Genomic DNA, 14510 nt, shown 5'->3' with positions numbered 1-14510 from the left:
AAAAAGAGTAATTGTTTAGTCTAAATATCCTACACTATTACTCTTAAAACCATCTACAGTCTCTTTTCCCAAATATATTAAATGAATTCCTGAAATTTTGAAAGATTTAACCTGACAATATAAGTTACTCATCATGTCTCCCCCAACCAAATAATTTTTCCCATCAGTCCTAATGTGAAATGCACAAAAGATCATAAACAACTTTTTTTCTCCAAAACTGTCTACCACCAAATATTTATCAAGCCTTAATGAAACTTTTATCAGGCCTACTAATAAAGCATTTTTATCAATAATTTGACATCCATTCTTACAAGTATCATAATCTCACAAATGGGTTTGAGGTAGATGAGAAAGCCCATCTTAGAGCTCCTGATTATGTGCCCAGCAGGGGAGACAGCATTGGCTCTTGGTAAGCAACCACCTCCTCGGAGTGGAAATTCATCCAGGTCATCATGAGTCCTGCTATCTTTAGGATTTGTGGATTAGAATGGGAAGTTATATGGCCACATATGTAAACTTAAGCAGGGAATCGATTCAGAAGACGTTAGCTTCAGATTCTGAATAGAGGCTCTGTTGATGTGGCTGTGTGTACTGGGAGTGGTGGCAGAATCCTGTTAGAAGGGTGTTAAATAGTTTTCTCAGCTTCTCGAGGAGTGTGCTGCTTTGGGGCTCTAGCATGCAACTGCGTTGAGTAATTGATGTCTCCTTATAGCTCACAAAAAGATTTTCCAACTCTTAAATTGCCTTATTAAGAATACGTGTCACACATTCCAGAGCAATCAGAACCCAGAAAATCTGTATTAGTTTCTTAAGACATTGACTCTTTTATCTTTAAAAAAATGTATACATAATATCTTCACTTAGTTAAAAACCAAAAATGTATATAAAAATAGAGAATCCCTCTCTCTCCTCTCCATTTTCCATCTGTTTTCCAGGTCCTACTCTAACGCACCATCATAAGTAACCACTGTGTTTGCATACAAAAACAAATACACATGCATATTATTCTTATCTCTCCTTCATTTTAACAGAGGAGGTAGCACATTTTACATACTGTTCTGAACCTTAATTTTTTTCACTGAATATATCATGGAGATTTTCTTATAACATAACATACATTACATATTTTCTGTGTTAGTCTGGGTCCTGTGAGAAGTAGATGCCAAGATAGTATTCATCATGAAAAGATAGTATTCATCATGAAAAGATAGTATTCATCATAAGGAATGTGGGAAAAGGGTGTACGGTAGTTGTCAGATCACAGTACAAGTCTGATTCGAAGTGAAGAAGACAGAAGGAAAGTTGGATGGGTGTGTCCTTACCAGACTTGTGTAATCCAATCTGGTAAGAATCTCAGAGAGCCCTTGGCTAGAGTCACCCTTCAGAGTCTCCAGTCTCCCAGGAATGTCCCTGACGCACTGGGTTGTGATCTGGAAGCAGCCAGGGATAGCATGGACTCCTGGGAAACATCGAGATAAATTTCAGAGTGCAGCAGATGGGGCCTCAGTCAGTTATGACCCCTATAGTGAGAGGTCTGCAAGGCACTTTAATATTAGGTAAGCTGTCTTTTTTTCCAGAAACCTTCCATTTACATCTTGCTCTCCAGAACTGGGTCATACAGTTTTCCCTACGTGGGAAGGAAGCTGGGGAATTGTGTAATTGAGCACGCTGTTGGGGGCAGAGAATACTAAGTCACAAAATAACAGGGTACCATGAGCGAGGAACACAAGGCCAGTTGGTGTCAGTGACTGTCACACATTTAATAAAACTTTGTCAGATGAATTAATGAAGGTTTTAGGAGCCTGGCATTAGAGAGCCACAACACCTTCAGGGCTTCTTCTTGAAATAATGTACCTTACCGGCGGCCACCTCAATCTGTGTATTTCCTCCAATGAAAGGGAGAAGAGCAAAAGCAAAACAAAACAAAGTAAAACAAAAACCCCTTTCCCCCCAAAATACAATAAACTGAGTTTAAAAAATTATTTATTATTATTATTTTTTGAATTTTATTTATTTACTTGAGAGAGAGAGAGAGAGCACAGAGGAAGAGGGAGAAGCAGACCCCCGCTGAGCTGGGAGCCCAACACAGGACTTAATCCCAGAACCCTGGGATCATGACATGAGCTATAGGCAGACACTTAACCAACTGAGCACCCAGGTGCCCCTAAACTGGTTTAAAACTTTAGCTTTCCCAAAGCATTTCTACTCTCACCCTCAATTTCTACATCTCTAGGATTCTACATCAGACACTTTTCATTACTGTTTCCGAGAATCTTGTCTGTATTGATAAATTTAGGCAATAGATCAACATGCTTTGAATTAATAGAATAGGATAGATTTGAACCCAAACTCCCCAGAATAACCTCCAGAACCCTCTAGCCTCAATGCCCCTCACTGTCCTACTTGAGATTCTGTTCCAGCTACTCTGACTTCTCCCCATTTTGAGGGTTTTTGCATATGGCGTCCCCACTGCCAGGAATAGTTTTTTTGTGTGTGTGCTTCTTGGACCCAGTTCCAACCTGTGAGAGTGGTTGGGAGGCACTTCCTCACACCAATAAATGAGCGATGCTGTGTGGACGCCGGCTGGGTTTGCTATAATGCAACTCAGTTCTGACACAACTGGCTCAGAAATAGCAGCGATTCCACTGGTTGAGGGCTCTTTCCAAACTGCCCCACCCCCACTTCAGATGCCAGTCGCAAGCCCAGGCTGTCATCTGTGCCTCTCACTGTCCACCATAGATCAGAGATTCCAGTGGCCCCCACATTGGATTTGATTAATTTGCCAGAGCAGCTCTCAGAACACAGATAATCATTTTACTTACTAGAACATTGGTTTATGGATTATTATAAAAGCCTATAACTTAGGAACAACCAGATGGGAGAGATGCACAGGGAAAAGTGTAGGGGGAGGGCTCAAAGTTTCCACGCCCTCTCTAGGCGGGCCACACTCCTGCTCACCAGCCAGAAACTTTCTGAACCCTGCCCTGGGATTTAATAGCAGCTTCATGACATAGGCAAGACGGATCAAGTCATTCACTATTGGCAGTTGATTTAACCTCCAGACCCCCTCTCTTTCTTGCGGGTTGGGGGGTGCGACTAAAAGTTCCAACCTTCCAATCGCTCAGTTATTTCCTCAAGGTAACCCGCCTCCACCCTTAGGTGATCTTGGGACGTGTCCAGCCTAGTCATTAACTAACAAAGGCATCTTTTTCACCCTCAAACTCTCTTCTTTCTTTCTTCCTTCCTCCCTCCTTCCCTCCCTCCGTTTCTTTCTACCTTTCCCCCTCCTACTTTGTACACTTGTTAATTCCAGTTGATAGGGAAAAACCGCACTCTAAGATGGCCGACCAAACTTGCGAGGGAGTTCAGCCCTGTCTCAAAGCCCTTCCGGGTTCTTTCCTACCCCGTTTCTGGCGTGCGCGAAAAGTACCGAGTATGCGGAAGTAGAAAGATATCAATTTCCCTCCCGGCTAATGCTCAGGGCTCAGACCTTCGGAGAACAACATCCTCGGAGCCCACCGGTGTTAAGTAAACAGCCGATCCGCCAAAGTCTCCCAGTGCCGCTTGGTTCTTCCGCCAGGATCCAGTCCGGTGCCGTAACACAGTAAGTACCGCGGGTGTCTTACGTAGACTTCTTAAAATTCTTTTGAAGAAACGAAGAGACATTTTACGCATAAAAAGGTCGCGATTCAGAGAGATTTTGGCCCAACTTTCCCTATCTAGTCCGTGGCAAAGTCTTATTAAATATAGGCAGTAGAACATGGTATTAAGAATATGAACTTGAAGGTAATACTCGCCAAGGTTGGATTCCCGGCTCTTCTTCTTCACTGCATATCCTTAAATAAATTGGCTTCTCTAAGCCTGAGTTTCCTTCTTGAAATGAAAATAATGCTAGGGGAGCCTGGGTGACTCAGTCAGTTAAGCAACTGACTGTTGATTGCAGCTCAGGTCATGATACCAGGGTTGTGGGATCGAGCCCTGAATCCGGCTCCACATTCAGCTCAAAGTCAGCTTGTTCTTTCTCCCTTTGCTACTCCTCGTGCTTGCTTGCTCTCTCTCTCTCTCTCTCTCTCAAATAAATAAATAAAATCTTTTTTTTTTTTTAAAGTATAATGTTAATACTTCCTTATTAGGATCTTCTTCAAATACTGGCATGCAGCCTAATGCCCAGTATTAGGGATGTATTGGCTGCTCAGGAAACAGAAACTGGTATTAATGAGTATTCTATCTCTTCAGGCCAGTTGGCTCCAGGATGCCCTAACTCCCCTCAGACTGGTGTGCTGATGGTAGTGTAGATAGGACTAAGATGTTAGGAAGCAGACACAGGGGTAGTAGTGGAAACCGACTTGAAGCAGGAAAGGACCACCATGTGTAAATTCATTAATTGCTGGGTCCCACTGGGTGGAGAACTAAGTTTCCTTTTATTACAAACCCTGCTTGGGTCTTTTAACCCGCCAAAAGTGCAGAATGTGTGACACCGGGCCAGGTTTGGGGGGGTTCCACCTTGAACAGATCTATAATAACGAATCTCCACTGTTCAAACTTGGACCACTTCCCAGGTGACAGCATTTCCGTGTAGTTGGATATTTTCAAATACTCTTGGAAAGGAGATTTCACATTTCCTTGAATAATACCAGGAACTCCTAGCAAAATACCAGTTATTTTTGAAGCGGGAGAGGTAGGTTCTTGTCTCAAGGAGTGGAAGAATGAATTTCGTGGACAAAGGACAGTTAGTAAAGAGACAAAATTTTAAGGATACAGAAAACCCTGGACCTTACAGGGTCACCACTGAGGGCATTTAAAGTCGGTCTTCAATAGAAAGCTAACCTGGGAACTTAAATTCTTTTAGCATTTCTATTGGTAACACCATTGAACAGGGACTAGTGATCACACCTTCTATGGCTTACTTCCATTGTAGGGTCTGGTTATTCTTTGTTGGTCACACGTGATTATCATAAAAAAAGACACCAACCCTGCAGGTGCAGAGCAGGATGTTCAGGTTTGCTCCCTTATCTCTTTTTTCCCAGCACCTCCACAGTTTTGAGATTTCTGTGATCCTGATCACAGGGCTCACTATCTACCTCTCTCTTTCTAGCCCAGTCTGTCCCTTACTCAATTTCTACCAAGGTACCTCTGATTTCTTCATCACCTGCCTGGATTTTGTAGACCAGAATAACCTGCTGAAGATCTCTGGGTGACTTCTTACTATGGAGTTCAGGGGCATCCCCCCCCCCCTTTCCCTTTATGGAGGTCAGGCTTAAAGGTTGTATCTGACTATTGGACGCTAGTGTTACTGAGAAAAGAATGCAGGGTTTGCAACTCATCTCCAGCGCGGCAGCAGTTGTGAGATGCACCTGTGGGCCGGTGACATTGATTTCTATGAATTGTTTTATTCTTGTCGGAATCGATCCATCAGTCAGTGGCCACCTCATACTTGGATGTGACTTCATCATGTTTCCATCTTCTCACTTCTCTCTAGCCCTCCAGCCTGTCAGGAAGGAACAGGTTACCTTGGAGACAAGATGTTTGGAAAATGTATGAAACCACTACCTCTGATTCAGTTATTAGGTATCTAATGGGATTCTCTATGCTTAATTTATAAATCCTTTAGAAAGGATTGGAAATGAATTTCAGAATGGAGGATTTTTTTTCTTTTTTTTAGACATGGAGATATGTATATCCAAGGTAGTTTTAAAAATCAATCTTTCTTTCTTTCTTTCTTTCTTTCTTTCTTTCTCTTTTTTTTTTTTTTTTAAACAATAAGGTGAACAATTGCCTGGGTTGCCCTGAATATCCCTGTTAGTGCAAAGAAGAAAGAAATAGATGAAAGGACCTCTCAAGGTTCCTTTCAGTTCTAAGAGCTCAAAAAAAAAAAATAAGTTTACACAGCGACAGAAGCCTATGTAAGTTTAGACTGTTTTGTTCTACTATTTTGCTAAATACTATAAGCCACAATTTTTTTATATAGACAAAAGGTAAATTAAACAAAATTATGTGTTTAAGCACGTTTTACTATTTTAGTTTCTCTTTGTGGAAATACACGTATAGGACTTTGGTATGTGTGTTATTAAACATGCAGATACACTTCCTCTATAGGTAGACATCATTCTTGCCACACTTCTGACCTCACAAGCTGTTCCTTTTGTCCTCGCTCTCCTTCTAAGAGGTGACTTTCCCCCCCACTGCTTGTGTCTTCACAACTGACAAGCAGCCATTTTCCAGAATTAGAGACTTTTCAGAGTCAAATGCTTCTGGAACCATAAATATCAGACAGTGGCTACATTCCAAGAATTTCCTGGCATGATAAAAGGAGGGTCAAGCTTTCTACTACAGACAGTGTTGTTTATACAGCCCAGGGAATGCCTTGCTTCTGCAAGGGGTTTGACCCTGTAGGCTGTAAACTATTAACCACCGTGTTCCTGTGTTCCTTGAACCACAAGGAATAAGCACAGATCTCATTAGGGAGCTTTGCGCTTTAATTCTTGTCATTGAGTCTGCAATTGACCCTACTGGGTGTTCCATTCAGTACTTCAAAGTAAGGTCGTTAACAGACAAGGGTGAAGGGCCTGTGCCATGATCTCCTTAAATAAGTGACTTGAGCTGAAATGCGGAGCCATGGGAACTTCTCACCTACCTTTATAATGGATACTTTGGTGGAAGCTGAAGCCCTACAATTTTCTCTATAGTCTGCATCTTTGTTCATGCCAAAGGCATTTAATCTCTTTTCAAAATTACTTTTACTGAGATGAAAAAAAAAAAAAAAGACTGCATCAGAAGGAGGAATTCAGTTCCATCCAATGAATTAAGGTGGTATACTTTCTGCAGACTTTATTGTTTCCCACTGCTAAAAAGAAGAGAGAGGAGGCTGCATTATTCAGGGAGCACTCTGTGTGCTTGGTGGACACTGTATAGGGTATCTTACATAACTCCCCAACAGTCTTCACAGAACATGGTTAGTTACATTCTATCTGTCCATCTTAGAGGCGGGTAAATGGAGTCCTAGGATAATTGAAAGTTGAAAGACCCAGAATTAAGTCTATTTGAGCCCACAGCCAAGCTCCTTCTACTAAACCACACTGCCACAATTAGCTTGCAGAGCTGTCTGTGTCCAAAGACCATATCCACTTTCCTCCCTCCTTTTCCTCTTGCCTCCTCTCTTTCTCCTTTTCCTTTCTTTCTTTGTCTCTATTTTGTTTACCAAATATTTCAACCATACTAAAAGATTAGAAAATGATATATCCATGTACTGCCTAATGCCAGAGTTTATAAATGTTAATATTTTTTATATTTACTTTAGATTTTAAAAATATAATCAAAATATTACATATCTAATTAAAGGCACCTCATCTCATTCCTTGCTCATCTTTCTTATAGATGAATATTATCCTAAAGTTAGTATGAATCCTTCCAGTCCATTTTTATATTGTTAAAACATAATGTATTTATCCAGAAACTATATAAGTTTCCCTCTGGTAACCATCAGTTTTTTTCTTTAGACTTAAGAGTTTGTTTTTTTGGTTGGTCTTTCTCTCTCTCTCTCTTTAACCTTTGCTCTTTTGTTGTGTTTCTTAAATTCCACATATAAGTGAAATCATAGGGTGTTTATCTTTCTCTGACTTATTTTGTTTAGCAGTACACTTTCTGGCTCCATCTATGTTTTTGCAAATGGCAAGATTTCACTCTTTTTTATTGTTGAGTAATATTTTATTATATATTTATTCTATTCTATATTATATTATTATATATTATATAATAAATGTGATATATCACATTAAATATATATAAGTAAATATATACTTATATATACGTATATAAACATATAACGTATATAATACGTATATATACATATATAATATATAATTATACGTATATAATAAATGTGATATATCACATTAAATGTATATAAGTATATATAAGTATACTTATCAAATATATATACGTATATATCCGTATATATACTTAATGTGATATATCACATTTATTATATAATATATAACAATGTGTAAATTATATCACATCTTCTTCAACCATTCATCTATCGATGGACACTTGGGCTGTTCTTTAATTGGCTATTATAGATATTGTTGCAATAAACATAAGGGTGCATGTATCCCTTTGAATTAATGTTTTTGTATTTTTTGGATAAGTAACCAGTAGTGGGATTACTGGATCGTAGAGTAGTTTTATTGAACATAAAAAATACTTAACATTTTTTCATAAACATGGTGTCTCCACTTACCTGCTCATACATTTTGCTAATTTTTTTTTCTTTTGGCCTATTTACCTTTTCTTACTTATTTATGGTTCTTTAACTATTTTGGATATACTCTTTGATAAGGAATACATAATGCAAATGTCTTCTGTTTTGTTGCTTGTATTTTCACTTTGTTCGTGATGTTATTTGTCATACAGAAAATTTTAATTTCAATATACTCAAACTTATCAAAACAGTGTTTTGGGTTTTCTTGTATTTTGTTTAAGAAATAATTTTCAGGGGCATCTGGGTTGCTCAGTTGTTTAAGCCTTTGCCTTTGGCTCAGGTCATGATCTCAGGGTCCTGGGATTGAGCCCCACATTGGGCTCTGCTCAACAGGGAGCCTGCTCTCCCCACCCCCTGGCTGCCTCTCTGCCTACTTGTGATCTCTGTCTCTGTCTCTGTCTGTCAAATGGATAAATAAAATCTTTAAAAAAATTTTTTTTGATCCCAATGGTATGAGGTTATTTTAATATTTTCTTTTAAAATTTACATTTTTTCAAACCTTACCAAGGATAAAGTTTAGAGAGACCATCACTCTGTCTAGAATTGTTTTTGGCTTTTTTGTTTGTTTTATATAAAGTGAGACCAGGTTCTGACTTTATTTTTTTCCACACGCCTAGCCCTCATTCTGGCACATACCATTCAAATGTTGGTCTTTTCCACAATAATTTGTACTGCCTCCTCTGTCCTACATAAAGAGAGCTGTTGCTCTACACAACTCCAGGGGGCACCATTCATAACATATGCTATGTGAATGGCACAGCCTTAGAGCACATAGAATATATTGTAAACGCTGTCCCTTGGAGCTATGGGATGTGACAGCCCTGTATAAATATCTGATATGATTGCTTGTGTATTAGTTTCCCAGGGTTGCTAAAACAAATGATCACAAACTACATGGCTTAAAACAAAGAAATCTCAGTTGTGGGGGTGACCTAAACACTTAAATCAAGGTGTTGGTAGGGCCATATTATCTCTAAGGTTCTGGAGAAGGATACTTCCTCGTTTCTCCCTAACTTTTGGTGTATGCCAGCAGTCTTGGCGTTTTGTGTAGATGCATCATTGCAATTTCTGCCTCCATCATCACGTGGTATTCTCTCCTGACTGTCTCCTGTCCTCACATGACCTTCTGGTAGAAACACTGGTCATTGGCTTAGGTCCCAGCCCAGTCCAGTGTGCCCTCATTTTGACTATTTACATCTGCTGGCTATTTCCAATAAGTTTATATTCTGAAGTTCGTAGGGGAGCACTGTTCAACTCTGTGTAGTTTGTTTTGCTGCAATTTCTATGTTGTTGGTTTATTTAATCTACATCTGTGCCCAAACTACCTTACCAAATTATTGTGGCTTAATGGTAAGTAAGTCTTTACATAAGGTAAAATGAGTCCTCAGCTGTCTCTAATATTATTCTTCAAACATTTCTTTGCTTTTCTGTGTTCTTAAAAATCTATGACACCCTTTTTTGAAATTTTTGGTTGAATTTTCAGATTAATTTGGGAAGAGTTGGCCTGTTTATGATAGCATAGATAAATAGCTCCATTTATTTAGACCTATCTTCTTGAACTAATTTCCTCCATACATGTTCTCCACATTTTTTTGCTTATTTTTTTCTTTACATACCTAATGGTAATTCTTTCTTTAATGAGTGGAATATTTCTTATTAGTTGTTGCAAGTATTCAGGAATGCAGCTGTTCTTTGTGTGTTTATCTTATATCTAGTAGCATTGTTGAATTCTCTTAATAATTCTCACTATTTATCTCCAGAGTGTCTCTGATTTGCTATATAGAAAATCCTACTGCCGGTAGAGAATAATTTTGTTTTTCCTTTGAATCCTGATAATTATTTCCATTTTACCTTATCTTTCTTCAGTGCCTGGGACTTTAAGGAAGTTTCGTATAGAAATAGTGACAGCAAACATTATTTTCTTGACTCTCATACATTTTTACAAAAAAAATTTTGCTCCCCAGAGATTTTGTGTTGTCATAGTAATGATCATGATCAAGACTTTATGTTGTTTATCTTTAAGTTCTCCCTCCCTCAACCCTTCTCAACTATCCCAATTTACAGAATCAGTTATATTTAATTCTCTACAAACAATTTCAGAAATATATTATAGGGCACGTTTCCAGCATTTGGTGAATTGGGAATTACATGTTGTCCTGAGTCTGTATGAAAGCCTCTGACCCTCTGTCTTTCTTCTAAAACCTTTGTTTCCTGAGACACAAACTGTTGGGAATTGATACTTGCCCAAGTCCTCTCATTCTGGGTCTGGTGTCCTGTTACTTTTGTCAATTCCTCCTTCAGAGGAGATGGACTAAGGTTATAGTCCTACCTTAAATCAGCATCATTTTCTGCAACCTGGATACTATTACCCATGGCACTCATTTGGCTACACATTTCCTTAGTGACTAGACTAGTAATTACCAGCTATAACTTTTTCATCTGTAATATACCAGAATATTAAGAATAGTGAATCACTATGACAATAAATAGCTATGGATGAATAGCTACTGGCAGGGAAGGAGGAGTGTCAAAATCTCTGGGGAACAAAGAATAGCTTAGTAAGGGGGGGAGGAGTCAAGATGGCGGAGAAGTAGCAGGCCGAGACCACTTCAGCTAGCCGGAGATCAGCTAGATAGCTTATCTAAAGATTGCAAACACCTGCAAATCCATCAGCAGATCAAAGAGAAGAAGAACAGCAATTCTGGAAACAGAAAAACAACCACTTTCTGAAAGGTAGGACCGGCGGAGAAGTGAATCCAAAGCGACGGGAAGATAGACCCTGGGGGGAGGGGCCGGCTCCCGGCAAGCGATGGAGCAATCGCGCACAAAATCAGGACTTTTATAAGTCTGTTCCGCTGAGGGACTTCGCTCCAGAGGCTACCCGGGGCAAAGCCCACACGGGGTCAGCGTGGCCTCAGGTCCCGCAGGGTCACAGAAGGATCGGGGGTGTCTGAGTGTCACAGAGCTTGCGGGTATTGGAACAGGAAAGCCGGCTACAGAGACAGAGCCGACAGTAAGCTCGCAGCTCGGGGTGACCTTGAACCGGTCGCAGGCTCGGTGAGCTCGGAGCGCGGCCGGAGGTCAGGCAGACGGGAGTAACTGAGCACGGTTCTCTGGGCGCGCACTGAGGAGTGCGGCCCTGGGCTCTCGGCGCCTCCGGGCCGGAGACCAGGAGGCCGCCATTTGTATTCCCGTCCTCCGGAACTCTACGGAAAGCGCTCAGGGAACAAAAGCTCCTGAAAGCAAACCCAAGCAGATTACTCACCTCGGCACCAGGTAAAAGCGGTGCAATCCCGCCTGGGGCAAAGACACTTGAGAATCACTACAACAGGCCCCTCCCCCAGAAGATGAACAAGAAATCCAGCCGAGACCAAGTTCACCTACCAAAGAGTGCGGTTTCAATACCAAGGAGAGCAGCAGAATTCTAGAGGAGGAGAAAGCAAAGCACGGACTAATGGCTTTTTCCCTGTGATTTTTTTTAGTCTTGCGGTTAATTTAATTTTTTTTTTTTTTTTTTTTTTTTGCCTTCGGGTAAAATTTTTTTTTTTTAACTGTTACCTTTTTCTTTTTTAACGATTTTTTACTAGTTTATTAATACATATATTTTTTTCTTTTTTATATTTTTCTTAGGTGTTTTCTTTTTTTAAAAAATTCTTTTTTTTTTCTTTCTCTTTTTTCTTTTTTTTTTATTGTTTCCTTTTTGAACCACTTTTTATCCCCTTTCTCCCCCCTCATGATTTTGGATCTCTTCTAATTTGGTTAAAGCATATTTTCCTGGGGTTGTTGCCACCCTTTTAGTATTTTACTTGCCCCTTCATATACTCTTATCTGGACAAAATGACAAGACGGAAAAATTCAACACAAAAAAAAGAACAAGAGGCAGTACCGAAGGCTAGGGACCTAATCAATACAGACATTGGTAATATGTCAGACCTAGAGTTCAGAATGACAATTCTCAAGGTTCTAGCCGGGCTCGAAAAAGGCATGGAAGATATTAGAGAAACCCTCTCGAGAGATATAAAAGCCCTTTCTGGAGAAATAAAAGAACTAAAATCTAACCAAGTTGAAATCAAAAAAGCTATTAATGAGGTGCAATCAAAAATGGAGGCTCTCACTGCTAGGATAAATGAGGCAGAAGAAAGAATTAGTGATATAGAAGACCAAATGACAGAGAATAAAGAAGCTGAGCAAAAGAGGGACAAACAGCTACTGGACCACGAGGGGAGAATTCGAGAGATAAGTGACACCATAAGACGAAACAACATTAGAATAATTGGGATTCCAGAAGAAGAAGAAAGAGAGAGGGGAGCAGAAGGTATACTAGAGAGAATTATTGGGGAGAATTTCCCCAATATGGCAAAGGGAACAAGCATCAAAATTCAGGAGGTTCAGAGAACGCCCCTCAAAATCAATAAGAATAGGCCCACACCCCGTCACCTAATAGTAAAATTTACAAGTCTCAGTGACAAAGAGAAAATCCTGAAAGCAGCCCTGGAAAAGAAGTCTGTAACATACAATGGTAAAAATATTAGATTGGCAGCTGACTTATCCACAGAGACCTGGCAGGCCAGAAAGAGCTGGCATGATATTTTCAGAGCACTAAATGAGAAAAACATGCAGCCCAGAATACTATATCCAGCTAGGCTATCATTGAAAATAGAAGGAGAGATTAAAAGCTTCCAGGACAAACAACAACTGAAAGAATTTGCAAACACCAAACCAGCTCTACAGGAAATCTTGAAAGGGGTCCTCTAAACAAAGAGAGATCCTACAAGTGGTAGATCAGAAAGGAACAGAGACCATATACAATAACAGTCACCTTACAGGCAATACAATGGCCCTAAATTCATATCTCTCAATAGTTACCCTCAATGTTAATGGGCTAAATGCCCCTGTCAAAAGACACAGGGTACCAGAATGGATAAAAAAACAAAACCCATCTATAGGTTGCCTCCAAGAAACACATTTTAAGCCCGAAGACACCTCCAGATTTAAAGTGAGGGGGTGGAAAAGAATTTACCATGCTAATGGACATCAGAAGAAAGCAGGAGTGGCAATCCTTATATCAGATAAATTAGATTTTAAGCCAAAAACTATAATAAGAGATGAGGAAGGACAATATATCATACTCAAAGGGTCTGTCCAACAAGAAGATTTAACAATTTTAAATATCTATGCCCCCAACGTGGGAGCAGCCAACTATATAAACCAATTAATAACAAAATCAAAGAAACACATCAACAATAATACAATAATAGTAGGGGACTTTAACACTCCCCTCACTGAAATGGACAGATCATCCAAGCAAAAGATCAGCAAGGAAATAAAGGCCTTAAACGACACACTGGACCAGATGGACATCACAGATATATTCAGAACATTTCATCCCAAAGCAACAGAATACACATTCTTCTCTAGTGCACATGGAACATTCTCCAGAATAGATCACATCCTCGGTCCTAAATCAGGACTCAACCGGTATCAAAAGATTGGGATCATTCCCTGCATATTTTCAGACCACAATGCTCTAAAGCTAGAACTCAACCACAAAAGGAAGTTTGAAAAGAACCAAAATACATGGAGACTAAACAGCATCCTTCTAAAGAATGAATGGGTCAACCGGGAAATTAAAGAAGAATTGAAAAAAATCATGGAAACAAATGATAATAAAAATACAACGGTTCAAAATCTGTGGGACACAATAAAGGCAGTCCTGAGAGGAAAATATATAGCGGTACCAGCCTTTCTCAAGAAACAAGAAAGGTCTCAGGTACACAACCTAACCCTACACCTAAAGGAGCTGGAAAAATAACAAGAAAGAAACCCTAAGCCTAGCAGGAGAAGAGAAATCATAAAGATCAGAGCAGAAATCAATGAAATAGAAACCAAAAAAACAATAGAACAAATCAACGAAAGTAGGAGCTGGTTCTTTGAAAGAATTAATAAAATTGATAAACCCTGGCCCGACTTATCAAAAAGAAAAGAGAAAGGACCCAAATAAATAAAATCATGAATGAAAGAGGAGAGATCACAACTAACACCAAAGAAATACAAACTATTATAAGAACATACTATGAGCAACTCTACGGCAATAAATTTGACAATCTGGAAGAAATGGATGCATTCCTAGAAACATATAAACTACCACAACTGAACCAGGAAGAAATAGAAAGCCTGAACAGACCCATAACCAGTAAGGAGATTGAAACAGTCATTAAAAATCTCCAAACAAAGAAAAGCCCAGGGCCAG

At 39.5% G+C, this 14510-nt stretch overlaps 1 long non-coding RNA gene across 1 annotated transcript in view; it reads right to left on the bottom strand.

Annotated features, from left to right (window-relative positions):
* LOC309867667 overlaps positions 1 to 11372 on the bottom strand; it is a 720752-nt gene extending 709380 nt beyond the window's left edge. The window contains exon 1 of the long non-coding RNA XR_014313296.1: positions 11297 to 11372. This is a non-coding gene — a long non-coding RNA (uncharacterized lncRNA). The remainder of the gene's footprint in view (positions 1 to 11296) is intronic.
* Between the last annotated feature and the right edge of the window lie 3138 nt (positions 11373 to 14510).

The sequence above is a fragment of the Mustela nivalis genome (genome assembly GCF_964662115.1).
Source record: "Mustela nivalis genome assembly, chromosome: 6".
Lineage (NCBI taxonomy): Eukaryota > Metazoa > Chordata > Mammalia > Carnivora > Mustelidae > Mustela > Mustela nivalis.
Note: the sequence above shows the minus strand (reverse complement) of the source record. Positions and strands in the feature narration are given on the sequence as shown.